The following is a 19,714-nucleotide window of genomic DNA, read 5'->3' as shown; positions in this document are numbered from 1 at the left end:
ACTCTCCCATTTTTCTCGTAAACAAAAAAGATATAAGGCAAATAGATCGCTACAAAATGAAAATTTTAGAGTTCAAGTAAGCAAAAAAATTGGAACACTATAATAAATGTATGTGAAGAAAATTATTTCACGCACTTAAAGTGAACTCCAATGTTTTGTTATCCATGTTTGGGAAATTCCATTAGTACAACCCCCTAATAGCTTGGTGGAATTTTATAGGAAAGATACTTCTCACTGTTCCTAACATATTTTAAATGTGGTGGATATGCATGCCAGAAACATGTTGAGGATGCAAGTGACCTTGTGATCCAAAAATTTCAAGGAGTAGAAGAAATTAAATTCTCAACTTAACGTGTGGTTGGATATTTACCAGAGCCAAACAACCCACTTTTTGCCAAACCTTAAAAATCACTGGTAGTTTTTTGAATTATCTCTCTCAGTATTTGTGCATTTCCATTTTGGATGTTCAAATTTCTTTTCAGGTCCACTCTTGGGTTTTCACTTTCCCATTTTTCACGTAAACAAAAAAGAAATAAGGCAAAGAGTCGCAACAAAATGAAAATTTTAGAGTTCATGTATGCAAAAAATTTGAACACTATAATAAATGTAAGTGAAGAAAATTATTTCACGCACTAAAAATGAACTCCAAAGACTTGTTGTCCATGTTTGGAAAATTCCACTAGTTCAACCCCCTATTATCTTGGTGGAATTTTATAGGAAAAAGACTTCAAACTGATCCTAACAAGTTTTAAATTTGGTGGATATGCATGCCAAAAACATGTTGAGGATGCATGCGACCTAATGATCCAAAAATTTCAAGAAGTAGAAAAAATTAAATTTTGTAGTTTACGTGTAGTTCGATATTTAGCAGAGCCAAACAACCCATTTTTTGCCCATCTTTAAAAATCACATATACTTTTTGGATTTATCTCTCTCAGCATTTTTACATTTCCATTTTGGATGTTAAATTTTTTTCAGATCCTAACTTGGGTTTTCACTCTCTTTCACGTAAACAAAAAAGATATAGGGCAAATAGATCGCAAAAAAATGAAAATTTTAAAGTTCATGTATGCAAAAAGATTTGAACACTATAATAAATGTAAGTGAAGAAAATTATTTCATGCACTAAGAATGAACTCAGAAGTTTTGTTATCCATGTTTGGGAAATTCCACTTGTACAACCCCCTAATAGCTTGGTGGAATTTTATAGGAAAGAGACTTCTAACTGATCCTAACATGTTTTAAATGTGGTGGATATGCATGCCAGAAACATGTTCACGATGTAGCTAACCTAATGTTCCAAAAATTTTGAGGAGTAGAAAAAATTAAATTCTCAAGTTAAGATGTGGTTGGATATTTTACAGAGCAAACAACCCACTTTTTGCCTATCCTTAAAAATCACATATGCTTTTTGGAATTATCTCTCTCAGCATTTGTGCAATTCCATTTTGGATGTTCAAATTTTTTTTCAGATCAAAACTTGAGTTTTCACTCTCCCATTTTGTCGAAAAAAAAAAAGAAATAAGGCAAATAGATCGCAACAAAATGAAAATTTTAGAGTTCATGTAGGCAAAAAATTTGAACACTATAATAAATGTAAGTGAAGAAAATTATTTCACGCACTAAAAATGAACACCAAAGTTTTGTTATCCATGTTTGGGAAATTCCACTAGTACAACCCCCTAATAGCTTGGTAGAATTTTATAGGAAAGAGACTTCTAACTGATCCAAACATGTTTTAAATGTGGTGGATATGCATGCCAGAAACATGTGTAGAATGCAAGTGACCTAATGATCCAAAAATTTTGAGTAGAAAAAATTAAATTTTCAAGTTAACGTATGGTTGGATATTTACCAGAGCCAAACAACCCACTTTTTGCCTATCCTTAAAAATCATAGATAGTTTTTGGATTTATCTTTCTCAGCATTTGTGCATTTCCATTTTGGATGTTAATTTTTTTTTTCTGATCCAAACTTGGGTTTTCACTCTCCCTTTTTTCACATAAACAAAAAAGATATAAGGCAAATAGATCGCAACAACATGAAAATTTTAGAGTTCATGTATATAATAAATGTAAGTGAAGAAAATTATTTCACGCACTAAAAATGAACTCCAAAGTTTTCTTATCCATGTTTAGGAAATTCCACTTGTACAACCTCCTAATAGCTTGGGGGAATTTTATAGGAAAGAGACTTTTAACTGATCCTAACATGTTTTAAATGTGGTGGATATGCATGCCAGAAACATGATGAGGATGTAGCTAACCTAATGTTCCAAAAATTTTGAGGAGTAGAAAAAATTAAATTCTCAAGTTAAGATGTGGTTGGATATTTTATAGAGCAAACAACCCACTTTTTGCCAATCCTTAAAAATCACAGATACTTTTTGGAATTATCTCTCTCAGCATTTGTGCAATTCCATTTTGGATGTTCAAAATTTTTTTTCAGATCAAAACTTGAGTTTTCACTCCCCCATTTTCTCGAAAACAGAAAAGAAATAAGGCAAATAGATTGCAGCAAAATGAAAATTTTAGAGTTCATGTAGGCAAAAATTTTGAACACTATAATAAATTTAAGTGAAGAAAATTATTTCACGCACTAAAAATGAACACCAAAGTATTTTTATCCATGTTTGGGAAATTTCACTAGTACAACCCCCTAATAGCTTGGTGGAATTTTATAGGGAAGAGACTTCTAACTGATCCAAACTTGTTTTAAATGTGGTGGATATGCATGCCAGAAACATGTTGAGAATGCAAGTGACCTAATGATCCAAAAATTTCAAGAAGTAGAAAAAATTAAATTTCAAGTTAACATGTGGTTAGATATTTACCATAGCCAAACAACCCACTTTTTGCCTATCCTTAAAAATCATAGATAGTTTTTGGATTTATCTTTCTCAGCATTTGTGCATTTCCATTTTGGATGTTAAATTTTTTTTTTCAAATCCAAACTTGGGTTTTCACTCTCCCTTTTTTCACGTAAACAAACAAGATATTGGGCAAATAGATCACAACAAAATGAAAATTTTAGAGTTCATGTATGCAAAAAAATTTGAACACTATAATAAATGTAAGGATAGAAAATTATTTCACGTACTAAAAATAAACTCCAAAGTTTTGTTATCCATGTTTGGGAAATTCCACTTGTACAACCCCTTAATAGCTTGGTGGACTTTTATAGGAAAGAGACCTCTAACTGATCCTAACATGTTTAAATGTGGTGGATAAGCTTGCCAAAAACATGTGGAAGATGCAACTGACCTAATGTTCCTAAAATTTTGATGAGTAGAAAAAATTAAATTCTCAACTTAAGCTATGGTTGGATAATTACCTGAGCAAACAACCCACTTTTTGCCTATCCTTAAAAATCACAGATACTCTTTGGAATTATCTCCCTCAGCATTTGTGCATTTCCATTTTGGATGTTCAAATTTTTTTTCAGATCCTAACTTGAGTTTTCACTCTCCCATTTTTCTCGTAAAAAAAAAAAAAGATATAAGGCAAATAGATCGCAACAAAATGAAAATTTTAGAGTTCATGTATGCAAAAAAATTTGAACACTTTAATAAATGTAAGTGAAGAAAATTATTTCACTCACTAAAAATGAACTCCAAAGTTTTTCAAAAATTGCGAGAGAGATAATTCCGAAAGTATCAATGATTTTTATGGATTGTAAACTCTTTTAGTTTTTTATATATATTAGGTTTTGCAATCTTCGGAAAAGGGGGGACAAGGCATTTTCAACTGAATGTTGTGTCCTAAACCAAAAGTCATTTCTAACAAAAATTATAGCCGTTACAAAATTTAATTGATCAAAACATTTACGATGATCTATGATTGTTAGGTTTACATTTTGTGAATAGGCAAAAAGTAGGATATTTTGTTCTGGTAAATATCCCACCGCACGTTAACTTGAGAATTTAATTTTTTCTACTCGAAAATTTTGGATCATTAGGTTATTTGGATCTTCAACATGTTTCAGACATGCATATCCAAATTTAAAACCAGTTAGGATCAATTAAAAATCTCTTTCTTTTAAAATTCCACTAGGCTATTAGGGGTTGTAATAGTGGAATTTTGCAAACATGGATAACAAAACTTTGGTGTTCGTTTTTAGTGAGTGAAATAATTTTCTTCACTTAAATTTATTATAGTTTTCAATTCTTTGCATGCATAAATTTTAAAATTTTCATTTTGTTGTGATCTATTTGCTTTTTCTTTTTATTTACAAGAAAAATGGGATAGTGAAAACTCATGTTTGGATTTAAAAAAAAATTGAACAGCCAAAATGGAAAAGTAGAAATTGTGAGAGTGATAATTCCAAAAACTATCTATGATTTTTAAGGAATGAAAACTCTTTTAGTTTTTTAATTTATTAGGTTTTTCTAACATCAAAAAAGGGAGGGCGGGGCATTTTTAACCAAGTGTTGACTCCCAAACCATAAGTCATTTCTAACAAAACTTATAGCCGTTACACATTATTAATCGATCAAAATATCCCAACGAACATTAACTTGAGAATTTAATTTTTTCTACACCTTGAAATTTTGGGATCATTAGGTCATTTGCATCTTCAACATGTTTCAAGCATGCATATCCATATATAAAATTTTTTAGGATCGATTAGAAACCTCTTTCTTATAAAATTCCACCAAGCTATTAGGGGTTGTACTAGTGGAATTTCCCAAACATGGATAACAAAACTTTGGTGTTCATTTTTAGTGGGTGAAATAAATTTCTTCACTTACATTTATTATAGTTTTCAATTTTTTTCATACATAAACTCTTAAATTTTTATTTTGTTGTGATGTATTTGCCTTAGTTTACGAGAAAAATAGGATAGTGAAAACTCATGTTTGGATTTGAAAAAAAATTGAACATCCAAAATGGAAATGCACTAATGCTGAGATTGATGATTCAATAAAGTATCTATGATTTTTAAAGATTTTAAACTCTTTTAGTTTTTAATATATTAGGTTTTGCAATCATCGAAAAATGGGGGGCGAGGCATTTTTAATAGAGTGTTGACTCCCAAACCATAAGTCATATCTAACAAAAATTATAGCCGTTGCACATTATTAATCAATCAAAACATTTACGATGATCTATGATTGTTAGGTCCGCTTTTTGTAAATAGGCAAAAACTGGGTTGTTAGGCTCCGGTAAATATCCCAATGCAAGTTAACATGAGAATTTATGTTTTTCTACTCCTTGAAATATTTGGATGATTAGGTGATTTGCATCTTCAACATGTTTCAGGCATGCATATCCATAGTTAAAACTTGTTAGCATCAATTAGAAATCTCTTTCTTATAAAATTCCACCAAGCGATTAGGGGTTGTACTAGTGGAATTTCCCAAACATGGATAACAAAACTTTGGTGTTCATTTTTAGTGCGTGAAATAGTTTTCTTCACTTAAATTTATTATAGTTTTCAATTTTTTTGCATACATAAACTCTAAAATTTTCTTTTTTTTTTATTTATTTGCCTTATCTTTTTGTTTACGAGAAAATGGGAGAGTAAAAATTCATGTTTGGATTTAAAAAAAATTGAACATCCAAAATGGAAATGTACATATGTTGTGACAGATAACTCTAAAAAGTATCAGTGAATTTTATTTATTAGGTTTTGCAATATTCGGAAAAGGGGGGCGAGGCATTTTCAACTGACTGTTGTCTCCCAAACCAAAAGTCATTTCAGACAAAAATTATAGCCGTTACACAATTTAATTGATCAAAATATTTACGATGATCTATGATTGTTAGGTCTGCTTTTTATGAATAGGCAAAATGTTGGTTGTTTGGCTCTGGTTAATATCCCACAGAACGTTAACTTGAAAATTTAATTTTTTCTTCTCCTTGAAAATTTTAGATAGTTAGGTCATTTGCATCTTCAACATGTTTCAGGCATTCATATCCATTTTTATAACATGTTAGGATCAAATATAAATCTCTTTCTTATAAAATTCCACCAAGCTATTAGGGGTTGTACTAGTAGAATTTCCCAAACATGGATAACAAAAATTTGGCATTCATTTTTAGTGCGAGAAAAAATTTTCTTCACTTACATTTATTATAGTTTTTTATTTTTTGAATACATAAACTCTAAAATTTTCATTTTGTTGTGATCTATTTGCCTTATCTTTTTGTTTAGGAGAAAAATGGGAAAGTGAAAACACAAGTTTGGATTTGAAAAAAAATTGAACATCCAAAATGAAAATGCACAAATGCTGAGAGAGACAATTCCAAAAATTAGCTGTGATTTTAAGGATTGTAAACTCTTTTAATTTTTTATATATTAGGTTTTGCAATCATCTGAAAAGGGGGGGCGAGGCATTTTCAACTGAGTGTTGACTCCCAAACCATAAGTCATTTCTAACAAAAATTATAGCCGTTACACATCATTAATCGATCAAAATATTTAGGATGATCTATGATTGTTAGGTGCGGTTTTTCTTTATTGGCAAAAAGTGTGTTGTTTGGCTCTGGTAAATATCCCACCACACATTAATTTGATAATTTAATTTTTTCTACTCCTTGAAATTTTTGGATCATTATGTCATTTGCATCTTCAACGTGTTTCACGCATGCATATCCATATTTAAAACATGTTAGGATCAATTAGAAATCTCTTTCTTATAAAATTCCACAAAGCTATTAGGGGTTGTACTAGGGGAATTTCACAAACATGGATAACAAAAATTTGGTGTTCATTTTTAGTGCGAGAAATAATTTTCTTCACTTACATTTATTATAGTTTTCAATGTTTTACATATATAAAATCTAAATTTTTTATTTGTATGTGATCTTTTTGCCTTATCATTTTGTTTACAAGAAAAATGGGAGAGTGAAAACTCAAGTTCGGATTTGAACAAAAATTGAACATCCAAAATGGAAATGCACTAATGCTGAGAGAGGTAATTCAAAAAAGAATTTGTGATTTTTAAGGATTGAAAACTCTTTTAGCTTATTATAAATTAAGTTTTGCATTCATCGGAAAGGCTGGGGGGGGGGGGGGGGGGGGGGGGGGGGGGGGGTCGTGAGGTATGTTTAACTGAGTGTTGTCTCCCAAACCGAAAGTCATTTCAAACAAAAATTATAGCCGTTACACTATTTAATCGATCAAAACATTTACAATGATCTATGTATTTTTTGTCTGTGGGTTGTTGGGCTCTGGTAAATATCCCACCGCACGTTAACTTGAGAATTTAATTTTTTTTTTCTCCTTGAAATTATTGGATCATTAGGTCATTTGCATCTACAACATGTTTCAGGCATGCCTATCCATATTTATAACATGTTAGGAGCAATTAGTAATCTCTTTCTTATAAAATTCCTCCAAGCTATTAGGGGTTGTACAAGTGGAATTTCCCAAACATGGATAACAAAACTTTAGTGTTCATTTTTAGTGTGTGAAATAATTTTCTTCATTTACATTTATTATAGTTTTTTATTTTCTGCATACATAAATTCTAAAATTTTCATATCGTTGTGATCTATTTGCCTTATCTTTTTGTGTACGAGAAAAATGGGAGAGTGAAAACTCAAGTTTGGATTGTAAAAAAAAATTGAACCTCAAAAATGGAAATTCATAAATGCTTAGAGAGATAATTCCAAAACGTATCTGTGATTTTTAGTGCGAGAAAATTTTTTTTTCACTTACATTCATTATAGTTTTCATTTTTTTGAATACATATACTCTAAAATTTACATTTTGTTGTGTTCTATTTGCCTTATCTTTTTGTTTACGAGAAAAATGGAAGAGTGAAAACACAAGTTTGGATTGTAAAAAAACTTGAACATCCAAAATGGAAATTCAGAAATGCTTAGTGAGATAATTCCAAAAAGTATCTGTGATTTTTAAGGATTGTAAACTCTATTAGTTTTTTATATATAAGGTTTTGCAATCATCGGAAAAGGGGGGGGGGGGGAGGCATTTTTAACTGAGTGTTGTTTTCCAAACCAAAAGTCATTTCTAACCAAAATTATAGCCGTTACACAATTAAATCAATCAAAACATTTTCGATGATCTATGATTTTTAGGTCCGCTTTTTGTGAATAGGCAAAAAGTGGGTAGTTTGGTTCTAGTAAATATCCCACCGCCCATTAACTTGAGAATTTAATTTTTTCAACTCGAAATTTTTGGATCATTAGGTCATTTGATTTTTCAACATGTTTCACACATGCATATCCATATTTAAAACATGTTAGGATCAATTAGAAATCTCTTTGTGATGAAATTCCACCAAACTATTAGGGGTTGTGCTAGTGGAATTTCCCAAACATGGATAAAGAAACTTTGGTGTTCATTTTTAATGCGAGAAATAATTTTCTTCACTTACATTTATCATAGTTTTCAATTTTTTGCATACATAAACTCTAAAATTTACATTTTGTTGTGATCTATTTGTCTTATGTTTTTGTTCACAAGAAAAATGGGAGAGTGAAAACTCAAGCTTAGATTTGAAAAAAAATTGAAACATCCAAAATGGAATTGCACAAATGCTGAGAGAAATAATTCGAAATAGTATCCGTGATTTTTAAGGGTTGTAAACTCTTTTTGTTTTTTATATGTTAGGTTTTGCAATCATCAGACAACGGGGGCAAGGCATTTTTAACAGAGTGTTGACTTCCAAACCATTAGTCATTTCTAACAAAAATTATAGTCGTTACACAATATTAATCGATCAAAATATTTATAATGATCCATGATTGTTAGGTCCGCTTTTTTTAAATAGGCAAAAACTGGGTTGTTAGGCTCTTGTAAATATCCCAAGGCTCGTTAACTTGAGAATTTAAATTTTTCTACTCGAAATTTTTGGATCATTAGGTCATTTTCATCTTCAACATGTTTCAGGCATGCATATCCATATTTAAAACTTGTTAGGATCAATTAGAAATCTCTTTCTTATAAAACTCCACCAAGCTATTAGGGGTTGTACTAGTGGAATTTCCCAAACATGGATAACAAAACTTTGGTGTTCATTTTTTGTGCGTGAAATAATTTTCTTCACATACATTTATAATAGTTTTCAATTTTTTGCATACATGAACTCTAAAATTTTCTTTTTTTATGTGATCTATTTGCCTTATCTATTAGTTTACAAGAATAAAGGGAGAGTAAAAACTCATGTTTGGATTTTAAAAAAAAATTGAACATCCAAAATGGAAATGCACAAATGCAGAGAGAGATAATTCCAAAAAGTATCAATGATTTTTATGGATTGTAAACTCTTTTAGTTTTTTATATATTAGGTTTTGCAATCTTCGGAAAAGGGGGACGAGGCATTTTCAACAGAGTGATGTGTCCTAAACACAAAGTCATTTCTAACAAAAATTATAGCCGTTACACAATTTAATTGATCAAAACATTTACGATATGATGTTTGATTGTTAGGTCCGCTTTTTGTAAATAGGCAAAAAGAAGGTTGTTTAGCTCTGGTAAATATCCCACCGCACGTTAACTTGAGAATTTAATTTTTTCAACTCCTTGAAAATTTTGGATCATTAGGTTATTTGTATCATCAACATGTTTCAGGCATGCTTATCCATATTTAAAACATGTTAGGATCAATTAGAAATCTCTTTCTTATAAAATTCCACCAAGCTATAAGGGGTTGTAATAGTGAAATTTCACAAACATAGATACCAAAACTTTAGTGTTCTTTTTTAGTGAGTGAAATAATTTTCTTCACTTAAATTTATTATAGTTTTCAATTTTTTTCATACATCAATTCTAATATTTTCAATTTGTAGTGCTCTATTTGCCTTATCTTTTACTTAGGAGAAAAATGGGATAGTGAAAAATCCTGTTTGGATTTGAAAAATAATTTAACATCCAAAATGTAAATGAACAAATTCTGAGAGTGATAGTTTAAAAAAGTGTCTGTGATTTGAATTTCTTTTAGTTTTTAATATATTAGGTTTTGCAATCATCCGAATACAAGGGGGGTGGGGGGGGGGGGGAAGCATTTTTAACACAGTGTTGACTCCCAAACCATTAGTGATTTCTAACAAAAATTATAGCCGTTACACATTAGTAATCAACCAAAACATTTACGATGATCCATGATTGTTAGGTCCGCTTTTCGTAAATAGGCAAAAACTGGGTTGTTAGGCTTTTGTAAATATCCCAAGGCACGTTAACTTGAGAATTTAATTTTTTCTACTCCTTGAAAATTTTGGATCATTAGGTCATTTGCATCTTCAACATGTTTTAGGCATGATTATCCATATTTAAAACATGTTATGATCAATTAAAAATCTTTTTTTTTAAAATTCCACCAAGCTAATTAGGGGTTGTAATAGTGGAATTTCGCAAACATGGATAGCAAAACTTTGGTGTTCATTTTTAGTGAGTGAAATAATTTTCTTCACTTAAATTTATTATAGTTTTAACCTTTTTACAGACATAAACTCTATAATTTTCATTTTGGTGTGATCTATTTGCGTTATGTTTTTGTTTATAAGAAAAATGGGAGAGTGAAAAGTCATGTTTGGATTTGAAAAAAAATTGAACGTCCAAAATGGAAATGTACAAATGCTGAGAGAGATAATTACAAAAAGTATCTGAGATTTTTAAGGATTGTAAACACTTTTAGTTTTTTTATATATTAGGTTTTGCAATCTTCGGAAAACATGGGGTGAGGTTTTTTTAACTGAGTGTTGACTCCCAAACCATCAATCATTTCTTACAAAAATTATGGCCGTTACACATCATTAATCGATCAAAAAATTTACGATGATGTATGATTGTTAGGTCCGCTTTTTGTGAAAAGGCAAAAATTGGGCTGTTTCTCTGTTGTAAATATCCCACCGCACGTTAACTTGAGAATTTAGTTTTTTCTACTCCTTGAAATTTTTGGATCATTAGGTCATTTGCATCTTCAACATGTTTCAAGCATGCATATCCATATTTAAAACATGTTAGGATCAATTAGAAATCTCTTTCTTATAAAATTCAATGAAGCTATTAGGGATTGTAAAAGTGGAATTTCCCAAACATGGATAACAAAACTTTGGTGTTCATTTTTAGTATGTGAAATAATTTTCTTCACTTAAATTTATTATAGTTTTCAATTTTTACATGCATAAATTCTAAAATTTTCATTTTGTTGTGATCTACTTGCCTTATCTTTTTTATTACGAGAAAAATGGTATAGTGAAAACTCATGTTTGGATTAGAAAAAATATTGAACATCCAAAATGGAAATGCACAAATGCAGAGAGTGATCATTCCAAAAAGCATCTGTGATTTTTAAGGATTGTAAACTCTTTTTGAGTTTTTAATATATTAGGTTTTGCAATCATCAGACATGGTGAGGTGAGGCATTTTTAACAAAGTGTTGACTCCCAAACCATAAGTCATTTCTAACAAAAATTATAGCCGTAACACATTATTAATCGATCCAAACTTTTACGATGATCTATGATTGTTATGTCCACTTTTTGTAAATAGGCAAAAATTGGGTTGTTAGGCTTCGGTAAATATCCCAATGCACATTAACTTGAGAATTTAATTTTTTCTACTCCTTGAAATTTTTGGATCATTAGGTCATTTGCATCTTCAACATGTTTCAGGCATGCATATCCATATTTAAAACATGTTAGGATCAATTAGAAATATCTTTCTTATAAAATTCCACCAAACTATTAGGGGTTTTAATAGTGAAATTTCCCAAACATAGATAACAAAGTTTTGGTGTTCATTTTTAGTGCGTGAAATAATTTTCTTCACTTAAATTTATTACGGTTTTCAATTTTTGCATACATAAATTCAAAAAATTTCATTTTGTTGTGATCTATTTGCCTTATCATTTTGTTTATGAGAAAAATGGGAGAGTGAAATTTTCATTTTGTGGTGATCTATTTGCCTTTTTTTTTATTTATGTGAAAAATGGGAGAGTGAAAACTCAAATTTGGATTTGAAAAAAATTGAACATCCAAAATGGAAATGCACAAATGCTGAGAGAGATAATTACAAAAAATATCTAAGATTTTTAAGCTTTTTAAACACTTTTAGTTTTTTATATATTAGGTTTTGAAATCATCGAAAAAGGGGGGGCGAGGCATTTTCAACTGAGTGTTGACTCCCAAACCATCAGTCATTTGTAATAAAAATTATAGTCATTAACTTCTTTTTATTAATATATTAGGTTTTGCAATCATCCGAATACAGGGGGGGGGGGGGGGGGGGGGGAGGCATTTTTAACACAGTGTTGACTCCCAAACCATTAGTCATTTCTAACAAAAATTATAGCCGTTACACATTATTAATCGATCAAATCATTTACGATGATCCATGATTGTTAGGTCCACTTTTCGTAAATAGGCAAAAACTGGGTTGTTAGGCTCTTGTAAATATCCCAAGGCACGTTAACTTGAGAATTTAATTTTTTCTACTCCTTAAAAATTTTGGATCATTAGGTCATTTGCATCTTCAACATGTTTCAGGCATGATTATCCATATTTAAAACATGTTAGGATCAATTAAAAATCTCTTTCTTTTAAAATTCCACCAAGCTATTAGGGGTAGTAATAGTGGAATTTCGCAAACGTGGATAACAAAACTTTGGTGTTCATTTTTAGTGAGTGAAATAATTTTCTTCACTTAAATTTATTATAGTTTTCAATTTTTGCATACATAAATTCTAAAATTTTCATTTTTTTGTGATCTATTTGCTTTATCTTTTTATTTACGAGAAAAAGTGGGATAGTGAAAACTCATGTTTGGATTTCAAAAAAAAATTGAACTGCCAAAATGGAAATGCATAAATGCTGAGAGTGATAATTCCAAAAAGTATCTGTGATTTTTAAGGGTTGTAAACACTTTTAGTTTTTGATTTATTTGGTTTTGTAATCATCGAAAAAGGGAGGGCTGGGCATTTTTAACAGAGTGTTGACTCCCAAACCATAAATCATTTCTAACAAAAATTATAGCCGTTACGCATTATTAATCGATCAAAACATTTACGATGATCTATGATTGTTCGGTTCGCTTTTTGTAAATAAGCAAAAACAGGGTTGTTAGGCTTGGTAAGTATCCCAACACACGTTAACTTGAGAATTTAATTTTTCTACTCCTTGAAATTTTGGATCATTAGGTCATTTGTATCTTCAACATTTTTCAAGCATGCATATCCATATTTAAATTTTTTTAGGATCAATTAGAAATCTCTTTCTTATAAAATTCCACCATTCAATGAGGGGTTGTACTAGTGGAATTTCCCAAACATGGATAACAAAACTTTGGTGTTCGTTTTCAATGCGTGAAATAATTTTCTTCACTTACATTTATTATAGTTTTTAATTTTTTGCATACATAAACTCTAAAATTTTCATTTTGTTGTCATCTATTTGCCTTTTCTTTTTGTTTATGAAAAAAATGGGAGAGTAAAAACTCTTGTTTTGATTTTTAAAAAATATTGAACATCCAAAATGGAAATGCTCAAATGCTGAGAGAGATAACTTAAAAAAGTATCAATAATTTTTATGGATTGTAAACTCTTTTAGTTTTTTATATATTAAGTTTTGGAATCTTCTGATATGGAGGGCGAGGCATTTTCAACTGAGTGTTGACTCCCAAACCATTAGTCATATCTAACAAAAATTAAAGCCGTTACACATCATTAATCGTTCAAAACATTTACGATGATGTATGATTGTTAGGTCCGTTTTTGTAAAAAAGGCAAAAATTTGGTTGTTTGGCACTGGTAAATATCCCAACGCACGTTAACTTGAGAATTTAATTTTTTCTACTCCTTGAAATTTTTGGATCGGTTAGGTCTTTTGCATCTTCAACATGTTTCAAGCATGCATTTCCAAATTTAAAACATGTTAGGATCAATTAGAAATCTCTATCTTATAAAATTCCACCAAGTTATTAGGGGTTGTAATAGTGGAACTTCCCAAACATGGATAACAAAAACTTGGTGTTCATTTTTAGTGCATGAAATAATTTTCTTCACTTAAATTTATTATAGTTTTTAAGCTTTGCCTACTTAAATTCTAAAATTTTCATTTTGTTGTGATCTATTTACCTTATCTTTTTTATTATGAGAAAAATGGGATAGTGAAAACTCATGTTTGGATTTGAAAAGAAATTAAACATCCAAAATGGAAATACACAAATGCTGAGAGTGATAATTCCAAAAATTATCTGTAATTTTTAAGGATTGTAAACTCTTTTAGTTTCTAATATATTAGGTTTTGCAATCCTCGAAAAAGGGGGGCGAGGTATTTTTAACAGAGTGTTGACTCCCAAACTAGAAGTCATTTCCAACTAAAATTATAGCCATTACACATTATTAATCGATCAAAACATTTATGATGATCTATGATTGTTAGGTCCGCTTTTCGTAAATAGGCAAAAACTGCGTACTTAGGCTTTGGTAAATACCCCAATGCACGTTAACTTGAGAATTTAATTTTTTCTACTCGAAATTTTTGGATCATTAGGTCATTTGCATCTTCCAAATGTTTCAAGCATGAATATTCATATTTAAATTTTTTTAGGATCAATTAGAAATCTCTTTCTTATAAAATTCTACCAATCAATTAGGGGTTGTACTAGTGGAATTTCCCAAACATGGAGAACTAAACTTTGGTGTTCATTTTTAATGCATGAAATAATTTTTTTCACTTACATTTATTATAGTTTTCAATTTTTTGGATACTTAAACTCTAAAATTGTCATTTTGTTGTGATCTATTTCCCTTTTCTTTTTGTTTATGAGAAAAATGGGAGAGTAAAAACTCATGTTTGGATTTTAAAAAAAAATTGAAGATCCAAAATCGAAATGCGGAAATGCTGAGAGAGATAATTCTAAAAACTATCAGTGATTTCTATGGATTGTAAAATCTTTTAGTTTTTTATATATTAGGTTTTGTAATCTTTGGAAAAGGGGGGCAAGGTATTTTCAACGGAGTGTTGTCTCCCAAGCCAAAAGTCATTTCTAACAAAAATTATAGCCGTTACACAACTAAATTGATCCAAACATTTACGATGATCTATGATTGTTAGGTCCGATTTTTGTGAAGAGCCAAAATGTGGGTTGTTTTGTTCTGGTAAATATCTGTCCGCACATTAACTTGAGAATATAATTTTTTCCTCTCCTTGAAATTTTTGGATCATTAGGACATTTGCATCTTCGACATGTTTCAGTCATGCATAAACATGTTAGGATCAATTAGAAATCTCTTTCTTATAAAATTCCACTAAGCTATTAGGGGTTGTAGTAGTGGAATTTCCCAAACATGGATAACAAAACTTTGTTGTTCATTTTTAGTGCGTGAAATAATATTCTTCACTTGCATTTATTATAGTTTTAACCTTTTTACAGACATAAACTCTATAATTTTCATTTTTTTATGAGCTATTTGCCTTATCTTTTTGTTTACAAGAAAAATGGGAGAGTGAAAAGTCATTTTTGGATTTGAAAAATAATTGAACACCCAAAATGGAAATGTACAAATGCTGAGAGAGATAATTACAAAAAGTATCTGAGATTTTTAAGGATTGTAAACACTTTTAGTTTTTTTATATATTAGGTTTTGCAATCTTCGGAAAACATGGGGTGAGGCTTTTTTAACTGAGTGTTGACTCCCAAACCATCAGTCATTTCTTACAAAAATTATGGCCGTTACATATCATTAATCGATCAAAAAATTTACGATGATGTATGATTGTTAGGTTCGCTTTTTGTAAAAAGGCAAAAATTGGGTTGTTTCGCTGTCGTAAATATCCCACTGTACGTTAACTTGAGAATTTAGTTTTTTCTACTCTTTGAAATTTTTGGATCATTAGGTCATTTGCATCTTCAACATGTTTCAGGCATGCATATCTATATTTACAACACGTTAGGATCAATTAGAAATCTCTTTCTTATAAAATTCCACCAAGCTATTAGGGATTGTAAAAGTGGAGTTTCCCAAACATGGATAACAAAACTTTGGTGTTCATTTTTAGTAAGTGAAATATTTTTCTTCACTTAAATTTATTATAGTTTTCAATTTTTGCATACATAAATTCTAGAATTTTCATTTTGTTGTGATCTATTTGCCTTATCTTTTTTATTACGAGAAAAATGGTATAGTGAAAACTCATGTTTGGTTTAGAAAAAATATTGAACATCCAAAATGGAAATGCACAAATGCAGAGAGTGATCATTCCAAAAAGTATCTGTGATTTTTAAGGATAGTAAACTCTTTTAGTTTTTAGTATATTAGATTTTGCAATCATCAGACAAGGTGAGGTGAGGCAGTTTTAACAAAGTGTTGACTCCCAAACCATAAGTCATGTCTAACAAAAATTATAGCCGTACCACATTATTAATCGATCAAAACCTTTACAATGATCTATGATTGTTATGTCTTCTTTTTTTAAATAGGCAAAATCTAGGTTGTTAAGCTTCGGTAAATATCCCATTGCACGTTAACTTGAGAATTTAATTTTTTCTACCATTGAAATTTTTGGATCATTAGGTCATTTGCATCTTCAACATATTTCTGGCATGCATATCCATATTTAAAACATGTTAGGATCAATTAGAAATATCTTTCTTATAAAATTCCACCAAACTATTAGGGGTTTTAATAGTGAAATTTCCCAAACATGGATAACAAAGTTTTGATGTTCATTTTTAGTGCGTAAAATAATCTTCTTCACTTAAATTTATTACGGTTTTAAATTTTAGCGTACATAAATTCAAAAAATTTCATTTTGTTGTGATCTATTTGCCTTATCTTTTTGTTTACGAGAAAAATGGGAGAGAGAAAATTTCATTTTGTGGTGATCTATTTGCCTTATTTTTTTGTTTATGTGAAAATGGGAGAGTGAAAACTCAAATTTGGATTTGAAAAAAATTTAACATCCAATGCTGAGAGAGATAATTACAAAAAATATCTAAGATTTTTAAGCTTTGTAAACACTTTTAGTTTTTTATATATTAGGTTTTGAAATCATCGGAAAGGGGGGGCCTAGGCATTTTCAACTGAGTGTTGACTCCCAAACCATCAGTCATTTCTATAAAAAATTATAGCCATTATACATCATTAATTGATCAAAAAATTTACGATGATGTATGATTGTTAGGTCCGCTTTTTGTAAAAAGGGAAAAATTGGGTTGTTTGGCTCTGGTAAATATCCCACAGCATGTTAACTTGAGAATTTAATTTTTTCTACTCCTTGAAATTTTTGGATCATTAGGTCATTTGCATCTTCAACATGTTTCAGACATGCATATCCATATTTAAAACATGTAAGGATCAATTAAAAATCTCTTTCTTATAAAATTCAACCAAGCTATTAGGTGTTGTAATAGTGGAATTGCCCAAACATGGATAACAAAGCTTTGGTGTTCATTTTTAGTGCGTGAAATAATTTTTTTCACTTAAATTTATTATTTTTTTCAAGTTTTTGCATACATAAATTCTGAAATTTGCTTTTCGTTGTGATCTATTTGCCCTATCTTTTTTATTACGTGAAAAAAGGGAGAGTCAAAACGCATGTTAGGATTTAAAAAAAAAATGAGCATCCAAAATGGAAATGTAAAAAATGCTGAGAGCGATAATTCCAAAAAGTATCAGTGATTTTCAAGGATTGTAAACTCTTTTAGTTTTGTATATATTAGGTTTTGTAATCTTCGGTAGAGGGGGGTGAGGCATTCTTAACAGAGTGTTGACTCCCAAACCATAACTCATTTCTAACTAAAATTATAGCCCTTACACATTACTAATCGATCAAAACATTTACGATGATCTATGATTTTTAGGTCCGCCTTTTGTGAATAGGCGAAAAGTGGGTTGTTTGGCTCTGGTAAATATCCCAACGCACGTGAACTTGAGAATTTAAATTTTTCTACTCCTTGAAATTTTTGGATCATTTGGTCATTTGCATCTTCAACATGTTTAAAGCATGTATATCCATATTTAAAACTTTTTAGGATCAATTAGAAATCTCTTTCTTATAAAATTCCACCAGGCTATTAGGGGTTGTACTAGTGGAATTTCCCAAACATGGAAAACAAGTTTTCATTTTTAGTGCGTGAAATAATTTTCTGCATTTACATTTGTTATAGTTTAAAATTTTTTGGATACATAAATTCTAAAATTTTCATTTTGTTGTGATCTACTTGCCTTATCTTTTTTATTACGTGAAAAAGGGGAGAGTAAAAACACATGTTAGGATTTTAAAAAAAATGAGCATCAAAAATGGAAATGCACAAATGCTGAGAGCGATAATTCCAAAAAGTATCAGTGATTTTCAAGTTTTGTATATATTAGGTTTTGTAATCTTCGGAAGAGGGGGGTGAGGCATTCTTAACAGAGTGTTGACTCCCAAACCATAAGTCATTTCTAACTAAAATTATAGCCCTTACACATTACTAATCGATCAAAACATTTACAACGATCTATGATTTTTAGGTCCGCTTTTTGTAAATAACCAAAAATTGGGTTGTTAAGCTCTGGTAAATATCCCAATGCATGTTAACTTGAGAATTTAATTTTTTCTACTCCTTGAAATTATTGGCTCATAGGTCATTTGCATCTTCAATATGTTTCAGGCATGCATATCCATATTTAAAACTTGTTAGGTTCAATTAGAAATCTCTTTCATATAAAATTCCACCAAGGTATTAGGGGTTGTACTAGCGGAATTTCCCAAACATGGATAACAAAAATTTTGTGTTGATTTTTAGTATGTGAAATAATTTCCTTCACTTACATTTATTATAGTTTTCAATTTTTTGCATACATAAACTCTAAAATTTTCATTTTGTTGAGATCTAATTTCCTTTTCGTTTTGTTTACGAGAAAAATGGGAGAGTAAAAACTCATGTTTGGATTTTAATAAAAAATTGAACATCCAAAATGGAAATGCACAAATGCTGAGAGAGATAATTCCAAAAAGTTTCAGTGATTTTTATGGACTGTAAACTCTTTTAGTTTTTTATATATTAGGTTTTGCAATCTTCGAAAAAGGGGAGGCGAGGCATTTTCAACTGAGTGTTGTCTCCAAAACCAAAACTCGTTTCTAACCAAAATTATAGCTGTTACACAATTTAATTGATCAAAGTATTTACGATGATCTATGATTGTTAGGTCCACTTTTTGTGAATAGGAAAAAAGTTGGTTGTTTGACTTATGTAAATATCCCACCGCACGTTAACTTGAGAATTTAATTTTTTCTATTGCTTGAAATATTTGGATCATTAGGTCATTTGCTTCTTCAACATGTTTCAGGCAAGCATATCCATATTGAAAACATGTTAGGATCAATTACAATTCTCTTTTTTACAAAATTCCACCAAGCTATTAGGTATTGTACTATTGGAATTTCACATCTTCACCATGTTTCTGGCATGCATATCCACCACATTTAAAACATGTTAGGATCAACTAGAAATCTCTTTCTTTAAAAATTCCACAAGCTAATAGGGGTTGTACGAATGAAATTTCCCAAACATGGATAACAACACTTTGGTCTTCATTTTTAGTGCGTGAAATAATTTTCTTCATTTACATTTATTGTAGTTTTCTAATTTTTTTGCATATATAAGCTCTAAAATTTTCATTTTGTTGTGATCTATTTGTCTTTTCATTTTGTTTATGAGAAAAATGGGGGAGTGAAAACTCAAGTTTGGATTTGAAAAAAAATTGAACTTCCAAAATGGAAATTCACAAGTACTGAGTGAGATAATTCCAAAACATACC

This window comes from Aristolochia californica, unplaced genomic scaffold (assembly GCF_029961685.1).
Source record: "Aristolochia californica isolate CCGP_79_NKW_82.1479 unplaced genomic scaffold, dmAriCali1.0.hap1 SCAF_2, whole genome shotgun sequence".
In the NCBI taxonomy this organism is placed as follows: domain Eukaryota; kingdom Viridiplantae; phylum Streptophyta; class Magnoliopsida; order Piperales; family Aristolochiaceae; genus Aristolochia; species Aristolochia californica.
The sequence above is the reverse complement of the archived record's forward strand: the minus strand, read 5'-3'. Positions refer to the sequence as shown.